We start from the raw sequence: 22,806 nt of genomic DNA on the forward strand, positions 1-22,806 counted from the left end.
AGCCTCCAGATACTGTCATTTACTGGCCTCAGTGTTGTAATTTGTGTGGTTTAATGAATACAGACTTCAGGTTTGCAAAGACCAGAATCATAGGACTACCCATTTGATCACCAGTACTGTAACACTCACATGTAAACTTTGAAATACTCATAATGTCTTTATTTGGGTATTACATCTCACTACTGAATATCAGAGAAGTGTGTTGGTAAATACTGTAATGCTTTATATTTCTTCTCCATGATCATCTTTCTTTCTTTTTTTTTGCAACACAGTATTCTATTATTTAAAAATGAACAGCAAAACCAGACCATATCAGAGAACAGTGTCTCTTAAAGTATCATGTCAATAAAGCTGTTTGTGACTTCTCCATCTTTTGAGAAGTTAATTTGGAAGGTAAAACTAATACAACTGTATTTTGTGTGTTTGAATGAATAAAGTTTCTTTAGGAGTTCATTTGGAAGGTAGAACTAATACAAATGCATTTTGTGTATTTGAATAAATAAAGCATTTAGTCATGCAAAAACTAGCATAATAGGACAGCAAATGGGCTGCAGTTTTACATGTGTTAAAGTAAAAATATTCAGAACCTTGCTCTTGATAAAAATAAATACAATCACATTAGTTTTACTACTGTGCCTTTGCATGGTTGAATTAACACAGCTTACAGACACTGTACTTTGCATGATTGAATGAATGCTGCATTGCGTGATTGAATGAATGCTGCATTCAACTATAGAAAGGCTATCACAAATCACTCAAGGTACTCCATAATATCATAATGTTTACTCAGAGAAGTCCTGTAGCAGCAGCATTTTACTTTAGTTATTATTTTGCTTTTGATAAAAAGAGAACATTTGTATTATTTTCAGCACTGCACCTCTGCAGCATTGAAGTAATACAACATCCAAATGTAACACTCATCCATGCAAACAATAGTAATGCTTGACAGTAGAAGTCTTACTTAGTGGCTATAATTTCTGCTCTGCCATCTTTTTACTCAAGACCACTTTTTGGATTTGTTAACAAATTAGAATATTACCATACTAAAATAAAAAGGTTAATTCAAAACTGCTGAAGCACAGTATGTATCTTTATCTATTTGAAAACAGATGGTAAGAAAATGGTGGGGACTTTGATTCTGTTTTCTTTCTCTAAGACATGCCTCCTCATCACTTGTGTTCAAACTTAAACCGAAGTCTTAGTTTTCAGTACTTTGTTTCAGTTCAGAAACGTCATATTACTATTTTGTTGGACCTGTAGCTATAATGGTTAAAATAAAATCTTTTTACAATCATCAGTGCGTTAGTCACAAATGATCCTTTACCATCTTCCTGATCTGCTCATAAGTTGTATCTTTAGACTTGTGCAGTTGGACCAGGTTCAAAAGTAATCTCTTTGTGGATGCTCATGAAAAGAGCCAGTGCTCTTACCACATGCTTTTATGAAAGAATTATGTTTACCATAAAAATGCTAATTTCTTTATTTAATGGCAATCTGTGACTTGCACTTTTTCTGCTATGTTATACAGAATACCCTACCTCTACCCCTTTGTTATACAGAATACCCTACCCCTACCCCCATTCCCACCCACCTCCATTACAATTACATTTATACATCCATAACCTTGCCCACTGTCCACTAACCAATAGCTATCTACATTCCAACAAACAGGATGTTGGTATAAACTACATTCCACATACATCGTCCAATAACCTCCCAGTAGTTAGATAGCTGGTTATGTGACTTAACCCATCTAGTTGATAACCTTCAATTACTTTATCTAACAGCACCTAAGAGATTAGCAATTGATTTACACCTCCCCACTTACCAGCCTATTAGTTTATCAATACTCTCTACTCAAATACTCTAGCTATTTTTAATATCTATTCATATATCCACCCTAATATCACTAAACCAAACACAAAAGTAACAAACACCACCAAAATGAACTATCTCAATAAAAATGACCTAAACTTAGTGTTCCTACTCATCATCTCTACTACACTGCTCTCTCTCTCTCTCTCTCTCTCTCCTGTCCTGGCTAACTCCAATAAATTATATACCAACCTCAGTCAATAACCTCCCTTTTGAAACCTCCTCCATATCTGCCCTTGATATTCTGTTGTACCATACCATAGCCTCAAGCTTCATCCACTGCAGCCCTCTAGACTACCAACCATATAAACTTCTACACCCTATAAGTAAAGCACATACCTACTATAAACACACTAAACTACAATACAAGATTACAAAACTTTTATATCTTGTAAAAGAGTTAAACTGCTTTGGAAATATCCACCCCAATCCTGGTCCCACCCTCACACCTGAAACAATAACCAATCCAACACCTGTAAACTACAAACTACTACAAAAAAAGATAAATCTTATCTACTCTTCTGCAATATGATTGTCAGAAGTATTGTGAATAAGGTACATGACCTCCATGGTTTACTCTCCCTCTGCACTCCTGACATTGTTTTATTAACCGAAACCTGGTTAAAACCCATCATTTGCAATAATGAAATTGTTGCCCCAGGATACAATCGCAAGAATAGGTCAAGCAAAAAAGGTGGGGGGAGTTGTCATTTTGTTTAAAGAGGACCTAACACTAGACTGTCTGGAAAACAACAGTCCTGACTTCGTAAATGCAGAACTAATCTGTACTAAGATAAAAATTATCCCAAAAAAAGTATGTTAACATCATTTGCAGTTATAGCCCACCAGGAAACAATATCCACACACTAGAAAACATACTTCACTGGGCCTCTAATTCACTCCCACAAGAAATGATCCTGCTGGGTGATTTCAATATTGACTGGCTAGACTGTTCTTCTCTGAACCCGATGTCACACATTAACCTACATGAATTTATCCAACTGATCTTATCCCCTACAAGAACTGACAAAACTACCAACCACTAGTCTATCCATGACTGGATTTTGGTTAACAATCTCTCACTATCATCTCAGGCAGGCTGTCTTCCCGATGGTCTAATTGACCACTTGCCAACCTTTATTATGCACTCCTGCACTTTGCAAACTAACCATGCTTCATACCGTACAAGCAGAAAAAAAATTCTTTAACCCACAAAATTTCATCTCAGCCCTAAAAAGTTGTAACTGGGAATCTCTCAAACAGTTGCCTCTGGATGAAGCAGTCAACTCCTTTAACACTACTTTTCTAGATATTCTAAATAACCATGCTCCCCCCAGAACCATTAGAGTTAAAGCCAACCCTGGTTGAGTAAGGAATGCCGATCCCTTCTCAAAACTAGGGACAAAGCCTGGGAGCAATACCACAAACACAAAACCCAATCTATAAAACTAACATTTCGAGAACTTCGTAACAAAGTTAAAAAACTCATCAAGCAGGATAAAATCAATTATTACCACAATATACAGGAAAAGTACCATAATAGCCCACAAACATTCTGGTCTGCATTTAGTAACATACTATCTCCAGGCAAAACTTCCACACCCACTCCAAACTCTGCTACCAACTCTGAAAACATAGCAACCTGATTTAATACTTACTTCACAGAAACCATCCTAGCCCTAGCGAACCCAGCTCAGCAAACTCACTCAAAACAACCCCAGTCTATTTACACTACAACCAGTAACAATTAATACCATAAAAAAATTATTGCATAAACTAAAACCAACTACCTAAGCCGCAGACAATCTACCAGACGAATTTCCTAAAATAGCTGCAGAAGGAATAGCTTACCCAGTAGCAATACTCATAAACAGATTAATGTCAGAGTGCATAGTACCTACTATCTGGAAAATATCCCATATCATACCTCTTCATAAAGGTGGCAACTCAGTTGAACTTAGTAACTACCACCCAATTGCTATCCTATCACCCCTATCTAAAATCCTAGAGAGTGGCTGTACTAAACTCATGGACTACCTCAACATCCACAATCTACTATCAATCAAACAACATGTTTTTTGTCCCCCTCACAGTACCACTACAGCCCTCATATCCTTTACCAATACAGTCAACCACCATAGAAATTTAGGGCAATTCGTATCCGCCATATTTCTAGATTTGTCCAAAGCCTTTGATGTGGTAAACCACGATAAATTGATTGAAGTCCTCTCCTCCCTAAACCTTAATAGTTCCACTGTTACCTGTTTCCAAAATAACCTATCAGGCTGACAGGCTGTACTGTAGAAACACCACCTGTCCTCTCTCCTCCCACTTTCCATAGGAGTTCCACAAGGCTCAATCTTAGGACCACTACTTTTCTCACTCTTTACTAACCAACTCCACACCTCCACCCATCATGCATCTGTGATACAATACGCAGATGACTCTACCCTCAAAAGCTCTGCCCCCACCTTACAGGACTACCACACCATAACCCAAGATTCATTTCTGTCAGTCGAATCCTGGCTTATCAATTCGCAAGTCATTCTAAACCCTAAAAAAATAAACTTCTGTTTTACCCCCTCAAGAACTCTTTCTACACTCCCAATTTTACCTTAGAGTTCAAAAACAAAACTATTATCACCCGAGTGACACATACTAAACTGCTAGGGGTCGAAATTGACAATAATCTAAAATTTGATATCTATATAGCTCAAACTATCAAAAAAGTTCATAAAAAATTAGGCCTCCTTTACAGAAACAAGAAATTTTTAACTAGATCCACAAAAGCCACCATTGCCGGAGACACCTTCTGTCACCTCTAATCTATGCCTCCCCAGTACTAACCAATCTACGCAGAACAGACCTTACCAACCTAGAAACATGTTACAATAAAATAGCCAGGTTGGCTACAAATTCCCCATATAAGTCACACCATTGCACTGCCCTTAAACAACTAAACTAGCTAGAACTCCCTCAGCTGCTCCAGTACAAACAACTAACCTTTGCCCATAAAATACTCCATGAACCAGATAAAACTCCTGCTCTAAAAAATCCTATGCCACCTTACATCACCTCTAGAACACTCCATTCCAGTGACAAATTCCTAATATGATCCACCAAGACTAATAACTTGGCTGGGGAATCTTTATTTTCAAAACATAATTCCTAAAATATGAAATAAATTACCCACCTCCAACTCCTCTACCAGCTCTATAGTACAATTTAAAAAACTCCTGTCTACTCACTTAGAAAACACCTAGCTTTGTTCTTGCTACCTACCTGGTCAACTCTATATACTGCACTTTCTATCCATATTTCCAACCTATCTAGCCTTCCCTTCTTATATATACATACATACTCTAGTCCCTCAATTTATTCTAAGTTGTTCCTTAAAAATGTTACTAGTCTTGAGTCTATATAATACTGTAAACCCTTTGATGTATTCACGTTTTTAAAGTTGCTAATGTGTTATCTCTTCTGGCTATTTTTGGCTTGTAAAATTGTAAATACTATTATGATTTGTAATCTGTTAATTTTCTTTTATATAATGTTTGTCTTTTATTGCTAGCGCTTTTCTCCCCGGGCCTCGGCTGAAAATGGACTTGTGTCCAGTCGGACTTTCCCGGTAAACAAATGTTAAATAAAATAAAAAAATAAATAAATACATTTGGGGAATAAATTCACACAGAGACCAGAAGTACATCTTGGAGCCACTGTATCACCAAGCCAAGACTGAGCAAAGAATAAGCACTCCACACATGTGTGTCCCTTTGTGTACAGTGTGGGGGTCATTTTGTGGCACTTTATTGCACATCTTAGAACACTAAACCTACAGAGAGATAGACTGCAGCATATTTAAGAGCAAGTATATACAGAAGGGGCTGATGAGGTAAAATGGCTCCAAACAGCCATACCCTGTTTGCAGTTAGAGGAAGACTGTATACTTTGAAACAAAACAACTCCATTCAGGTTCCTTGGTGGCTTGATGGGAAGGTGCATTTGTTGGGAACTGGAAAAAGTGATTGCAATGTAAAGGACATAAATCAATGGTAAAAGTGAATTTGGAGCACATAATATTTCTATATCTATATCTCTCTCTCTCTCTCTCTATATATATATATATATATATATATATATATATGTATCTATATCTATATCTACATTTATCTATCTACCTATCTATAGCTATAGACAGAAATAGAGATATAGAGAATTATGATCATGTCTCTGATCATAAGAAAATTATTATTGGTTTAATATATGAATATCAAGAAATTCATTGTGAGAGTAGCGTGTTTTACAGCTTTGAAAGCACAGTATGTAACATAACAAAATTGTTTAAGTGAAGCTAACACTGTTTAATTTCAATACACAACACTATGCAATTATGGCTACTGGCTTTAATCGTGGTTGAAAACTTATGCTACCATAATATGGGATCATCTTCTGTGATGGGAACGCAAAAGCATGGCAGGGCAGGACAGTGAAGGACTGAAAAATCACAGAGTGCGCTGGAGTTAAGGAAAATATATATCGGTATATCTATATGGGTGTGTGTGTATATATACATATATATATATATATATATATATATATATATATGGATTCACATATATATATATATATATATATATATATATATATATATATATATATATATATATATAGATTCACTTTAGAACATCAAAGCCCAAAACAATGAGACAAAAATCTTGAAAATTCAAAACACTGAAAACTCAAAACCTTGAATCTCAGAACATTGAAAAAACATAGGAAATCAACATGTACTCTATTCCAGCACAACTACATATAGAAACAAATAAAAAACAAACCATATTACACTTCTTCAAATATAAGCATGGGGGCAAGCCACCCTGCACCACCTATGTGGGGGGCTGTGCCCCCCACACCCCCTGCTTCTTAAATATATCAACTCCAAGATAACACTAGACTACACTAAGATGTGTTATGTTGTAGTATAGCATGTAAGAAGAGAACATGCTTGAGGTTACCTATGAAACTCCGGTAAGTATCGCAGAGGTATGTAGTAATGTGTAATGTTTTAACAGTGAAGTGGTGTTTCTAAGAAAAGGTTGAGGATATCTTTTTACAATTTAAACAGACAGTCATGATGCGCCGAATGGTATGTTTGCCATTTTGTTCTGTATAGTGCAATCTTGGGTTTGATATATTTAAGTAGTGGGTGGTGTGGGGGGAGCAGCCTCCCAGATGGGCCGTACAGGGGTGCTTACAGCCCTACTTCTATTTGGAGAATTGTAATATGGTTTGTATTTTATTTGTTTCTGTAAGCAGTTGTGCTGGCATATATTAAATCTTGGTTTCCTATGTTTTTTCAATTTTATGGGATTCAATGTTTTGAGTTTTCAGTGTTTTGAATTTTCAAGATTTTGATCTCAGTGTTTTGAATTTCAATGTTATGGGCTTTCAATGTTCTAAAGTGAATCTATATATATATAATGTAAATAAATAAAATAAAATAAATAAATATGTCATTTTAAAATGTAGCCCTGAATAAAAACAAGACTGAGAAGTACTGCAGGTACTGCAGGTTAACATGCCAACGAATGAGTGAGTAATCTGCAGATGACAGATGCAGCAGAAAGGATGCAAAGCCTTAGGTAAAGGAAGCACACAATTAAATGGGATTCATCTAAGATAGAGATGAAGACTATATCTGTAAGACAAGCAGATGGAAGAAATAACCTTCCAGACTAAATAATAGAGGAAGGAAAAGAGTACAAAATATTTTAAGCATCTATATGACCAATATGATGTTATATAAAATAATGGCGAAAATAGCAATTCATCTTTACAGGGATCCATGATAATTTGGTGATCTCTACTTCGAAGAATAGTGAAAGAATTATTGCAAAGCACAGAATAATTGCTGAAAAAGCAGCCCATTAAATGATATTACACCGACTTCTTGAAGTAAGAAATCCAGGAAAAGAGAATGTCAGCAGCGACACCAGACAATGCAGTCTGACAGTGTTGAAGGGAATACAGGATGGCAGAATAGCTCACACAAAATGGCAACCTCTGTGGCAACAGAAGAAGCAGAAGCATCAAAGTGATTGGACACTGCTCACAGCCCCCCCCCCCACAGATGCTGCAAGTCTTTATAGTGCTGTACATGTAGCTATGTGTATATGTGTATGTATATATATATATATATATATATATATATATATATATATATATATATGTGTGTGTGTGTGTGTGTGTGTGTGTGTTTGTTTGTGTCAATAATGAGAGAGCTGGACATGCAAGAGGTGAAACTGTGCAAAGGACTGCATATTGATCTGACTAACTGGGCTTGTAGTATATATGTGAGTGGCAGTAAGAAGTAGCTCTGTGAGCAGCAGAAGATAGCAGACACAGGCTAGGTATGAACAGAAAGCAGCTCTGGACTTTCCTGATGGTCTTCATGGTTGAATTTTAAATGACGTGCATTATTTACTGCTTAGTGCAATACCTGCACACAGAAACCAAACCAAAGAAAAACATTTGGCATATCTTACACTGGTACAACCGTATGTGGCCATCACAGGGTATCTGTCACATTATAGCTTCAAGGTGTGCTATACATTCTTAAGGCATTCCATACAGGTATATTCCTCCTTGTGATCCGTAATAGTTTTTAGCCATTTCTCACATACACAGTTGCAGCACATTTGTGGAGTACCTTTAATGCTAGCCACTGCTTGGACACAAACACAGACTACATGGTTTTGTTTGCCATGCAGGACCTTGAAAACAGAATGTAACTCAGATTACCACTTTCCTAACAATCACAGTAGGTCATGGTGCCATGCTGCCACAAAATTCTAGTTGCAAGGCAGGTCCTTGTCACATAGATCAGTAATATACCTGAACTCTGAGGATTAGTCAGGTGCAAGTATCTGCACTCTGGATGACTGAGTGTCATACCAGTGCTTTCTCCCCAATACAAAAGTGTCCTCAAAGTATGTAAACAATGGGGTTACTGATGTGGGAACAAGTCCCTTTCCTCTGCAATTGCACAAGGTACCTCTGTTGGATGAGGAATGCTAAGCCTACTAAAGTCTTCACATTGAGTTGGAAGTGGACATCATATCCATTTAGGTTGGGCACTCCATGGCATCACACCTTAAGACATACACATTGCAATAAATGAAACAGACAACTTTTAGGATGTGACAATGGCAAATTTGCTCAAATACTGTGTATGGCTGAACTTTTGAAGTCAGACATAGGTTCATAGGTTCTCAGGTATATACTATGCTAACGACTACTAGGGCCTTTATAAGCCTAGATGTGCAATCCATCCCACTAGCATCCCTAGGTATTGTGAACAATTATGAGGAGGGAGTATGTTAGGAAGTTTCTAGAGGTTGTCACATATGTTGGTTTGATTCTGAGATGGTTTTCCTCCATTACCTCCAGCAATATAGTCCACATCATGTTATGTGTGTGCAGTGTTTTGTGACTCATCAACACATACACTGATGAGAGGCACTTGCAGTTGTTAATCTTCATTATACCATGTATGGTATAGTAGATGCATAATGTAGCCCTTCATCACAAATGTGCCATCAACCATCCAATGTATTGCTTGTCTGAGACAGGGCATGCTGTCCACAGTGACCAGTAGCAGCACTTCCACACAAGACTCTTCATTACAGATCGAGTGGCCACTGTTCTGAGACAATGTCATGCTATGTGTCTACTCTGTCCTGGTGAGCCACAAGGGTAACCCTTCCCAGCTGATGAATCTTGCAGACTAGTGCTCTTCTACTTGGTATGCCATGTACAGCATCAGTATCCATGCAATCCCAAATATGCCTCAGAGCTTGGCATGGTGGATCCATACTTCCTGTCTCCCTTATACATAGTCTTTCAGCCATGCCATATATTTCCACATCAGCAGTGTCTATGTGGTGCTGATGACACGTGGAATGTAGCAATTCTTCTCCATCTATTGCTGTTATAGCCCTTCCATGACAGTTTTATTTACATTTATTTTTGCATGCCTAGTATTTTCTAGATTTCACCACCTTTTCCTGTATATACACATAGCCTTCTAGGTTTAGCAGTTTCTTACTCCTTTGGTTCTGCAGATATCCCTGCACCTGTCCTATAGTCCCAAGGGGTCATTGTCATCTGTTTCCACTGTCACTCTTTCAAAGTTGTAATTCTCCTCCATGGTGTTTGTTGCCATTTTCAATCTCCTGCTAAGGCATTGATTGTCCTGCTGTGGCCTAAAACTCCCTAACACAAAGGTGTCATCCTGCTTGCACACACAGATAATACTGTGGGTGATGTCTACATCCTGGCTGTCTGTTTCTAGTGTCCTGGCAGTGGTAATATGGCATACATTGTCATTTGTGGTGTTTAGTGGTTCACTTTGTTTTCTACTTGTTACTGTTCACTGACATTACTTTTTGTGAACTGCTGTGCTGGAATAGTTGACCTTTTGGTCGTGCACCCCATCGGGTGCACTCCCTCTTGGTCTAACCTTTGCTGCATGTTTCATTCCTTTGGTCCTGCTGTTGTTCCCTGCTTTTGCACTTGACTTTTTCTCTATTTGTCCTCCTTGTCTTCCTCCCTCCTCATTTGCTTCCTGCCCTTCCCTTCCTTCCTGCTTCACTATTCTTCTTGCCTGCCTCTTGCTATTCCCTCCCCTTTGCTTTTGCCATTCCTACCTTTCTTCTTTCTATCCTTCCATCCCTTCTACCTTCAGTCTTCTGGTATCTATTCTCTCCTTGTGTTTCGCAGCTCTTGACTTTCCCTTACTTGTGCTCTCCTTGGGTTTTGCCGTTCTTATCTTTCCCTTCTTATTCCCTCTGACTTGCTTTTGCTGTTCTGACATTTCCTCTTTCTGCCTTTTCATTCCTTCAGACTTTGATCTTCCTGTATTACACTTTCTGGCATTCCCTCTGCTTTCACATTGTCCTTTACAGCTACTACCAGCACAGTTTGACTGGGATGGCCAGGGCTGATATAAGAATTTTCTTCTGCTGAGAATGTTGTTCTGACAATAACATGTTCATATTAATGAAAACATGGCAGTGCTTTTTCTAGGGATTTCATTTGTAGAGTATCCCATTAAACCAGTGAGACAGTACAACACAGAATGGAAAGAAAATATATTATGAAGTCATAACTGCCTTAACTGATGCATTTCCGTTTCTGTTTCTTTTAATTCACTTTTATCAAAAGTCTCAAAAAAACAATACACTGTCAATTTTTGCACAGCACTTTATTGCATCGTTAGCTTTCTCCTGCATGTCATTTAATAACTGGTGACTATGTGTAATGTCAAAATGAATGTTTGGGATAAAACATTATAAAGAGCCACTCTGATCCAAAATACATCAGTTTCGGATTGCTGCAGCAGTTTTCTCTTTGATGTCTTATTTGAAGTACAAAAGAAAACAGTATGGCACATAACTACTTTATGTTGTCTACTCTATATCTCAATCCTCTCATATTTACTTATCTGCCTTTCATGAAGTTGTCTGTGAAACGTAGCTATATAAAATAGATTTCCTAATAAAAAAATCCATTTATCAAAGCAATATATAGTATTGGTCTAGTTAATGAAAACTAAACAAATTGTTACAATAATGCTTCAGGTGTAATGTATCTGTTGCAAGTATTTTAGTGGGGAAACAGACCTTATTCAGCTTGGCTGTAGTCTGACACTGTGTAGTGACAAGGGGGGTATAGAATAAGTAGGTGGGGTTGACTACTAGGGAGATACCACTCCTCTTCTTGTTCACAGGTCAAGACTCAGCACCATTGCTCCCAGGAGGAAGTGAGCTGTGCATTAATGTTCTTTACAAATATAAACATATCAACATGCAAAAATGATGGTAACTATGTTCCAGCTAATATTCAGATAATATGCACTATACTACTGAAAACAGAGACATTTAAATGTGTAACAACTGAAACAAATACACAAATTCATATAGTTTCAAGAAACCTAATAGTCCTGTTCCAGATCTCCTACTGTTTCAACAACTGTCATTCTGTTAATCTGACAATTTTGTCAGCTTCAGAGATGATCAAATGGGCAATACATTTGAAGTTTAATATTAACTACTTAGAAGATGTTTGTAACTATAAGAATAATTGATACATTATTTCTAATCCTGTGTCAGTTTTGTTAAACCATTTGTTTCTAAATGAATTGTGGCATAAACTGAAAAGCAGAAAACAGTTCACTATATTTGACACAATGTGCTTTGAGAATATTTTTCAAATGATGACTTGTCTGGCAACTGAATAACTTCCTATGAAACAAACAGCATAGTACATAGTGACATTAAAGACAAAAAATAAGTTGTTAAGCCACTCATAATAGACACACGTCTCAACTGTATAGATTTTCACAGAATGTCCAGATTTTTGCCTCATATTTTTTATCTGTTCCTCATGAAATTTATGATTTTCTGGCAAATCACTTGGATGATCTGAGGATTGAAGTAATCAAATAATGATATAATTTGTGTTTCAGACTTCATATCCTTCAGAAAAATGAATGCTAAGACAAATTCTGTTATTCTAGCAGCATTTTAAGTTTATAAGAGCAATATTTAAAATCTGTCCTTATTTTTGGGCCTTTGTCCCCCCATTTTGTCAGGCTTTGTCCAGATGTTTTGCTCTAAGAGGTTGAGAGGTATGACAATAGAGCATAGCACTACCGATTCAAAAACCAACACAGTACATATTTAGTGACATTAAAGATTACAATAAGTTGTTAAGATATTCATAACAGAACACAACATTACTGATTCAAGAACCAAGACAGTATAGCTGCTGATATTATGGATGAAAAATATGAAGTTGTTAAGGAACTCATAATGCAGCATAGTACAAAGGATTCTAAACTACCAAAGTTTGTGAAACTCGGTATGATACATTTCAATATTTTTTTATGAACAGATGAAAAAAGTATAGAATAAATAAATATTAACCGAATCCTGGACCAATATTTCCAAATACAAAGTTTTTAACATCATAACATCAGTCCTTTGTTATTTTAAAATACAATACCTCAAATTAGGTATTACTTAACAAAAAGAGAAAGGCAAAATAATGGCATGTTATTGTTTTCTCTGAATTTAACTTTATTAGTATAGATTTTTCCTTCCACCAGATATGAAAAAAGTCTGCACATATCCAGATGAGCCATCGTGGGATCTCCTAGTATTTATCCAACTATCCAACTATTTATTAGGCAACCAGACCACATGCCCCCTCCGCATGACATGACTGCATGACATATGGCTATTATGAACGTACACTCTATTTTTAAACTAGCAAAAAAACAAACAACAGTTTGGGCTTTTTGTCAGTTGCTTACTGGCACAACCAAGCTGATTTTATGTGATGGGATTTAACAACAGACAAACTATTTGTGCAATACTTTTCTAAAAGACTTTATGGCAACATGTCAAGGATCAAATGACCTCTCATTTTCTAGAGTTTTAGTACACACAGAAGACAGCCACACTGATAAAAAGAATAGGTACAAAAAATGTGACAACTGTATCCCTTTTTATGAGAAGCTAAGCAAAGATCAAAAAGGCTAACTATACCTGTTTTCAAGTGGTCACTGCATATTGGAATAGTTCAGTAGTCTCAATTTAATTTCATAAAGACTAGAAAAGTAGAACACTTATTAAACAGTTTTCCACATGAAAATATCTATTTCATGGACCATTCCAGCCTTTGGTTAAACTCTTAATAAAACACAGACAATCTATACTAGAAATCAACAAACTGCTACTGCTTTAGTCATAAAAGAAAAAAAAACTACACCTTTCTATGAACTCATACTAAATGATTAAATTTCAAGATTCTCAGCACACAATTGCCAACATTCATATAGTTGTATGCACGCCACTCATGCAACAGTAGCCGAGCAGTTAATAAAATGAAACACAACTGTTTGCAAAGGTTCATCTCATAGCTTTACTTTTGCAATCTCTCACTAACTGTTCTATAACTTTCTTCAAGTTCATCTATAAAGATATCAACATAACTTAAATATCTCAAACAACTAGGGAGTTGAGTTTACGTGTATGACCCCAAACAGAAGAAGACATTTTTATCCATACAAAAATTACTGAATTACTGAATGCCCACAAAGTACAGTGGTACCTTTACCTTTGGTTTAAATGCACAACAGAATTAGAAACTGCTAGATAGAAAAACAGATAAGGAAGAAGGGGCTTTTCCTTTGGTATGAGCTTTGTTTACCTTATGAAGGGTGACACAGCTCTGCTCAAATTGCTTAGGTTTTGGGCACCCTAGAAAATGATTTAAATGGAGGACTTCACCCCCACAACCCAACACTGGGGCTTTACCCTATACCCCTTTACTTAAATATACTAACTCCATGACTGCACAACTGTGTCCAAAGAAATAAAGCCACTTCAAAACTATAGTTAACTTAATGATGGCAAAACTATTCCGCTACCATCAAAAAGTTGTTCAACTGACAATATGTATTGCCAGCATATATATATATATATATATATATATATATATATATATATATATATATACACACACACACACACACACACACACACACACACACACACACACACACACACACACACACACACACACAAACACACATGCACACCACACACACACATATACATATATATATATATATATATATATATATATATATATATATATATATATATGTGTGTGTATGTATGTATACACACACAGACACACAAAAATACACACATACATAAGTACATATATGTCTCAATTATTTGTGATTGAACAATCACAATGTTGACATCTGTTCGACTGACACCCTTTGGTCGACAGAAACAGATGGTTGACATGTGCAAGACATTGACAGTTCCCAGGTAGTGGAATATTCTCTTTCCCCAAGGATTGTGTGAACTTGGAGATAATATAAATAGGTAACAGGGCGTGTTGGGGTGCAGGGGGTTGCCCCCCCACAAAACACTTGCTGTTGGTTTAGCCTGCTCCTGGTTGTCCTCAGGGCATTCACACATGTCAGCAGTTTGTGTTTTGACATTTGTATGTCAATATCGTGAACATCAACATTGTAATTGCTCAATATATATATATATATATATATATATATATATATATATATATATATATATATATATATATATATATATTGCATACATACATATACACCAATTTTTTAATTCTAATTTGAGATTAATAACATACTAGGAAATAAACTATTTTCTACTCTACGTGTGACTCTTTTTAAAGAAATTCCTTTTGAACAGAAGAAAAATCACTTCCTATTTTAAAAGTCCAAAAAATGATACTTTTATTTTATTTAAGTACACTATTTCCTTTTAATCTTCATTAAAAAGTAATCTACAGGCATCTTCTTTTTGCCTGCACTTCTAAGGACCTGAAAAAACAAGGATGAAGTGCTCAGTTTTTATAACAAAACTTAACTAGATTCCTCCCATAATGCAGAATCAGTATTTCATTTTTAAATGATGTTCTGAAAAGCTAGATGTCTACAAATGTTACTTGAGTGATGTAACATACTGAACTGCAGCATGTAACTAGAAGTTCATTTTTTTATGTCGATCACAACATGAGCAGAATGAGAACTGCAGTCTGGGTTTATCAGGGCCAGAACTTCTTTACTACTCAGTGCACTTCCCCAAATTGACACCCTTTGGATCTAAGGTGAGAAAAAAAGCAGAATAATAAATCACTTGCTACAGAGGTAAAACTGTTTTTAATTTCTGAATGCCAGCACTGAGGGGGATTCATTAAAGTTGTCACTTAGTGTAATCTTTCGACTGGCTGGAAAGCACAGACAATGTGGAAGGGATGTTCTTGAATGCAGAACGTGTACACTTAGTGTATACTTAGTGTAGGTGTTGATGAATCTAGCCTAGTAACTGATTTGTATGTTCATTACACTACAACCTACAAGATTTCCCTAATGAATCTATTTTATAGTCTTCTAACAATATCCTTCACTAAAGGTGGCATTTCAAAATGTAATTACCTATTTACCATTTTATTAGTATCTTGCCACCATAGTTGCCTTAACCAAATACAAAATGTGCCTAGGTTAATCTGCATACATTGTGTACTGTAAATAATTCAGAGCTTGTTCTTGTCACTTGTATCACAATGACTCACAGACCTGAAACTGTTTGTTGGCTAAACTAGAAAACCACATTAAATGCAAACTTAACCTAATTATCAGTATCCTGCTATTTCAAGAAAGCTGTCAACTTGTACAAGAAATGGATCAGATCAAACGCTAAATTTCATTACTTTGATGTCTAGTACCCAGTAAAATCTGTCAACTTGTAAAAGCCACACACCAATTTTAAACTCAGTTATGATTCTCATGTGTAATTCAGCATCCATAATATCTTGCTGGCATATTTTCTAAGAAGGAGACATGCACTTATTTTACTGCTTTGCAGTTCCTCTCTTTGTATTATCAAGTCATTTAATCAGAGTACATTAAATCAATGTGTATACACTACAACTGTGAATCTCTCTAAGTGAATGGCAATGCATACTTGGATGTTATTCATTCTGTTGCAAAGAAATGGTGTAGACTGAGCCTTGGAGAGACTGGGAGAGAGTATAAAAGTGATTCAAGCCTTTTCTCCACTACTAAGTGATCTCAGAACTAGTACATTTAAGTCATCTATGGTATGTGGATGCCCCTACAAAAACATTGCAATGTGAGTTCATTGGTTCACGATAGCTTTCATACTTGTGAGGTCCAATATATTGAATCCTGATGTAGCACATACCAATAATTCCACAAAGGAACTTCTAAGAACTGTAGTCCTAAATGCAAATAAACCTGTTAGATATTATTCACTAAAACCAGCTGTAATCAAAATTGTAATTATGGGTGACATGCACTTCTTTAATCACTTGAGTTTTATTGCAACTTTCATAACATAGCTTAAATTTGTTGCCCTTGCATTATATTCTCAGCAGTGCTCAGCTGCTTTTATAAAATTTTAAATATGGGGTTAAACCCTGATTGCAGCCTGGTTGACCCTGGTTCAAATAACAATTCAGGTGACTGATGCATTAGGGGAGTGATGGGCATGCCCATCCTGGGGAGGGGGGCAGTTATATGGGCATTCCCTAAGACAATCTTCGATGGTGGCTGAGGATGTTGGATTGATGGTGGCCAAGCTCAAGGATGTGTTAGGCTGGTTGGCATGGCTGAGGTACTAGGATGCAAGGAAGTGCACCACACCCCCCAGTGCATGCTTATCCATTGAGCAACACCACATATGGTGGGAAATAGTGGTAGGGAATACTGAAAAAACTGATGGAATGATCATGGCCAAAACCCCCAGGACACCCTTAGGTTCTGTGACCAGCCTAAGCTATAAACTGGAGAAAGTATGGGAGATCAGGAGTAGGTGGCAGATGCAGCATGGATGATTTGCACTGGTAGGAAGGCTGTAGGATAATACAGGGACCCCACCCCCAAAAAATTTCTATTTTTCCACAAAATGTCTGACATGGGGCCTGCAATATTAATATGATAGTGATTTTGTGCTTTCTTGTCCCCTTCCCTGAATACATTTAAGTCCCTTTTATATGAGTTATGCTAGACATAAGGAAGTGATGTTGCCGTCTTAGTCCATTCATATACAATGGCATCAGTGAGAGTCACAGTCATCTTACATATCTTAATTAGTAGGAGTGCTTACACGCTTTCTTGCATGGCTATCATGTACATTTCTTTCACAGTATTGTAAGGTATTCAAAGCAAATATACAGCTACAGCCAGAGAAGGTATGAAATTACAGGCCTTTGTAAGGATTGTCATTTTGTAGTTCTATACTATGGGCATTGACAGACCCTGCCCACACTCTTCCCAATGTGACAAAGATGTCAGTACAATGCAACACCTGCTTATTAACACTCCAAAGAAGTGGTTCTTCTACTCACCAGTGTCTGCAGCAGCAGTAGGAAGACATTTTTGTTGCTTTTTTTGTATTCTTGCATACTAATTATTTGAAGGTGTGTAATATTTTAGTTTAACCAGGCATGAATGCTGAAAAAAAATTGTGTACTTGGAGAGAGTAATTATTACAGGCAGAGTATCTGCCTATAGGTATCTTTTCCTAGTTAATACAACCAGTGTCCACCTATATTTATCTTTAACTACAAGCTTGTAAGTTTCATTAAGCAGCTTTCCTGAGCATAATGTCCCATTAATAATTCATTAGGGAATTTCCAAACAAACACTACAATCATAAAGTAATCATTAGAGGGGATTAGAGGAGTTACTCTGTTTACTAACTAGAAATTTAGTAGACTGGTGGGTCATGTGAACCACACACACATCACTATTTCTGCTTTTTTTTTTCAAATGTTTAAAATCTGCCTGATTTTCAGGATATCAGAGTAAATATCTTGCTGAACTTTTTATACTGAGGCATTTATTTTAACAGCAAAAGTACTGACAAATCCTTCAACTCATAACATTCCCAGAAATGTTATTCCACATACCTACCACTAATGCAATGAAAATATTTCTTTTATTGCATTTAACCACTCTAACATTTTCAAATTGTGTTTTTTGTTCTTCTTTATCTGTCTTCCTGACTTATGATCTCCTTATAGAAGTTGCTGAGACTTTAATGGTATAGAAAAAGTACTATCCTTGCTTCTACTCCACCTGTGTCATCTTTTCCTTCCCTTAAGGGTGTAAATCTTTGTTAATAGGACTTTTATGTCAGTTGTGCATCACCCTCATTGTTTTGTGCTAAACTGCCTTCATATGTGTGTGTGTGTGTGTGTGTGTGTGTGTGTGTGTGTGTGTGTGTGTGTGTGTGTGTATATATATATATATATATATATATATATGTATCATGCATGTATGCACATATATGTATACATGTATGTATGTGCAGTTGTAGAGTTGTTGTTCACAGTGAAGCGGCACTCCTTGTGAAGGTAAAAATCTGCTTGCATCTTGTTACTTTTTATGTAGCTGGTTGTTAGGGCACCAAGATCTCCAGTGATGGTATAGATCTTACATTTGTATTTATTTATTTATTTATTTTGCTGCCGCTTTGGTGCTGTACTCATCACTTACTTGTACATAGGTTCATAGGTAGGTACTAGGCTTTTGGCCCTAGGGCCTATATAAGCCTAGCCAAAGGTACCCTGGCTTTCGCCACCCAAGAAAATTATTTTCCTGTGCCACTGTTGAGCAGGGCCACAGAAGTGATCCCTGGGGTGAATTTCCTATCTCCCATCCAATCATCAAGATTTTTCTTGAAGAGCGCTAATGAGGAGCTTTGTTTGATATAGATAGGTAGTTTGTTCCAGAGTATGGGAAGTCTCTGGGACAGGAATCTATCCCTCCAGCATGTTCTGTTTATTGTGGTGACAAGATTTAAGTCCCTAGACCGTGTGGCTTGTAGGGATTGGGATTTCTTTAAGTGGAGCATGTCTAAAAGCTCTGGGTTTGACATAGCTTTGTGTGTTAGGCAGAGATCGCTTCTGAGTAGGCGATATGCAACGGAGTAAAGCTGCAGTTTTTTGAGATGGTCTGCATAGGGCATCTGTTTGAGGCCGGTAATCCTCTTTGTGAGGTATTTCTGTGGCCTTTCCAGTTGTTGTAGATGTCTTGTGAGGTACATACCAAAAGGGGCAGTGTACTCTATAATGGGTCTAATGAGTGACGAGTAGAGGGGAACAATGACCTCTTTTTTCCTGGATGAGAAAACTTTTTTGATGAGGTGTGCCACGTAGAAGGATTTCCTGAATACTCTGGTGATGTGATTATCAAAGGAGAGACTACTGTCCACCTGTGTCTCAAGGTCTCTTATCACACTTTCAGTGTTAAGTAGACTACCACCTATGTGGTAGTTCATGGGTACTGAGTTTTTACCAAAAGGGATGAGAATGCACATTTTGGCATTGAGCTTGAGGCCATGGCTTTGACACCAGGCATCTGTCTCAGCAAGGCCCTTTTGTAGGATGTCCACATCTTTTGGAGTTTTGATTATGGCTCCTAGTTTGCAGTCATCTGCAAACTTCGTTAGCCAAAGACCTTCTGTGTTGGCCTGTACTTCAGAGAAGTAGATACCAAACAGGAGAGGACCCAGAACTGAACCCTGTGGTACTCCACTTGTCACTGGTCTGAAGTTGGATTTGGAGTCTGCTACTTTCACAGTGTGGGTTCTGTCAGTGAGCCAGTGGGCAACCCATCTTGTGACATAGGGATTTATACCTAGTTTAGTGAGTTTATCTATAATTCCAGAGTGGGGGGTGGTGTCAAAAGCCTTGGCGAGATCTAGATAGGCTGTGTGAACCACCTTACCCTCATCTACGGCTTTGGTGACTGCTTCAAAGAAGTCTATCAGGTTTAGAAGACATGATCTGCCTTTTATGAACCCAAACTGGGTGGGGTCTTGAGTTTGGAGATTACCAATGTCATTGTTTATAAGTACCATGATGATACATTCCATAGCCTTGCAGACCAGGCTCGTTAGGCTAATGGGGCGGTAGTTTCCAGGGTCTGTGGTGGCTCCCCCTTTGTGGAGTGGGATAACTGTCACTGTGCGCCATTCATTGGGCACATAGCCTGAGGTGAGGCTATGATTGAACATGGTACTTAGGTGGGGTGCCAGTTCATTCTGTAGTTCATGTAGAACACAGCCTGGGATGTCGTCAGGTCCCATGGATGCTGTGTTCTTGGCTTTGGATAGTGTGTTTTTTACCTGTGCAGCCATGATTACAGGAACTTTGCATTCTTCTGGTATAGAGATGGGCCCTTTAGGGGATGACAGGGGGGTAAAGTTAGCACTGAACCTATCTGCCAGGATGTTGGCAATATCAGTTGGTTCTGTATATTTAGTGCCATTGTGCTGTAACTCAGAGCAGATCTGAGTGTTGCCATTGATATTCTTGACATAGCTATAGAATGCTTTGTGGTTGTCTTTAGAGTCAGTGGCAATTTTGTTTTCATAATTGGCTTTGGAGGATTTTATGAGGGATCTCAGCTTCTTACTGAGGCTGACCAGGGAGTTTCTCCAATCATGGGATTTTACTCTTTTTTGCAACAGTTTCTTTCTTCTGTTTTAGTTTGTTTATGACAGGGGATCACCAGATTAGCTTCCTTTTTTTTGGAGGATAGCATCTTGGTTCTGTTAGGGATTGCCCGATCCATGCACTCATGTAAGTGCTTATAAAGTGCATTTGTGTAGGATTCAGCAGCCATAACTCTATTGTCCATCAGCATGGGTGTCGTGAAGTTTGCCACTTCTGTCTTAAGAAGCGTGAAGTTGGCTTTGGAGAAATCTTTTACTGTGGTTTCCCTGATGGGGGGTAGGGGAGGGATGTGGATGTCTAGGGTGATTAGCTTGTGGTCGGATCTGACCAATGAGGAATTGACCTCTGGTATGGCGCACCAGTTGCCCATGTTGGTAATAACCAGGTCTAGGATATTGCTGCCCTTGGTGGGGGTGTGGATAAGTTGATCCATGGCATTGGAATTTATGAATTCCAGAAAACGTTGAGCACAACAGTTGGTACATGAGTAGTTTTCCCAGTTAATGGTAGGGTAGTTGAAATCACCCATTATTAGGGTGTTAGGTTGTACCCTAATATTTTCCAGTGTATTAAGAAATGAGGATTGGGAATCCTGGGGCATGGTGGGGGATCTGTAGCAAGCTACAATTTGGACTGCGGTCTTGCTCAGAGTTAGTTGCACTTGGATAATCTCGGATGCATTATGCTGAGCAACTAGCCTGGAGGTGTGGATATCCTTAATGAATATGGACACGCCTCTGCCTTTAGTGTTTCGGTCCAGGTTAGGTGGCGGAAAGGTGTGGTATGAATTATAGCCTGGTAATGCAGGGGTACTCTCTGGAGCCTTGAACCAGGTCTCTGTCACTGCACAGATGTTAATGTTCTCCATTTTAAGGAGTGCCTCGAGTGAGTGCATTTTGAGGTTTAGACTCTAGCATTGAGTAGCAATACCCTCAGATTCTTCTTGCCAGTACCTGTTAGGGTGGTGAATTTGTCATTTGAACCTTGCCTCAAAAAGGCACTGCAGAGGTGGCTAGAGCCTTAGCCAGTATCTGGAATCCCAGGGGCGACAGGTGCAGGCCATCTCTGGCAAATTATCGTGGTTTGTCAATCATGTCATTCCAGGCAGACAGATACTGGATCCCCTTAGAATGACACCAGAAGCTTAGCCAATTGTTGAAGTCAATCATTTTGTCCTTGTACTGTGGTATCATTCTGGGTGACGGCAGGATGCTACTCAGGGCTAGGGTCATACCTGCCTGGGCTACAAGATCAGACAGCTCCTCCATGTCCCTTTTCATGTAATCCAAGGAGGTACATCTCAGGTCATTCACACCAACATGGACAATGACAGAGTCATATTTGTACTTGTTGTGGAGTGACCTGAGTGCATGCATTATGTGGCGGATCCTGGCACCCGACAGGCAGCTGACAGAAACTTTCTCCTTGTTTAGCTTGGTGAGTGGAACATCAGTGTGCCTGACTATAGAGTCAACTATGACTAGAGTGTTGGTATGTTGTTATGCCTTATGAGCTGTGGTTAAGTGGCACACTGAGTTTGTGGGCTATGTCATTTGGGTTGTGTTGGGGGGTGGAGGTTGCTTGTGTTTCTGCTTTGGAGGTCCCTGTTGCTTGGGCAGGTTTTTACTGCGAGCCTCCACGAATGTAGGTGTGTGTTTTGTGTTTCTATGTGTCTGTTTTGTTGGTGTAGGTTTTGAGGGACTATGTGCTGAATGTGGTGTGGTGCAAGTGTTTACCTTCTCCTCTTGACTGTCTAGTCCAGTCCTGGGTGAAGAGAGCTTTGCTTCTAGTTTGGCTATATAAGTGCATCTCTCACAGGTTGTA

Source organism: Protopterus annectens, chromosome 8.part0, assembly GCF_019279795.1.
Source record: "Protopterus annectens isolate FY-2018-M chromosome 8.part0, PAN1.0, whole genome shotgun sequence".
NCBI classification, from domain to species: domain Eukaryota; kingdom Metazoa; phylum Chordata; order Ceratodontiformes; family Protopteridae; genus Protopterus; species Protopterus annectens.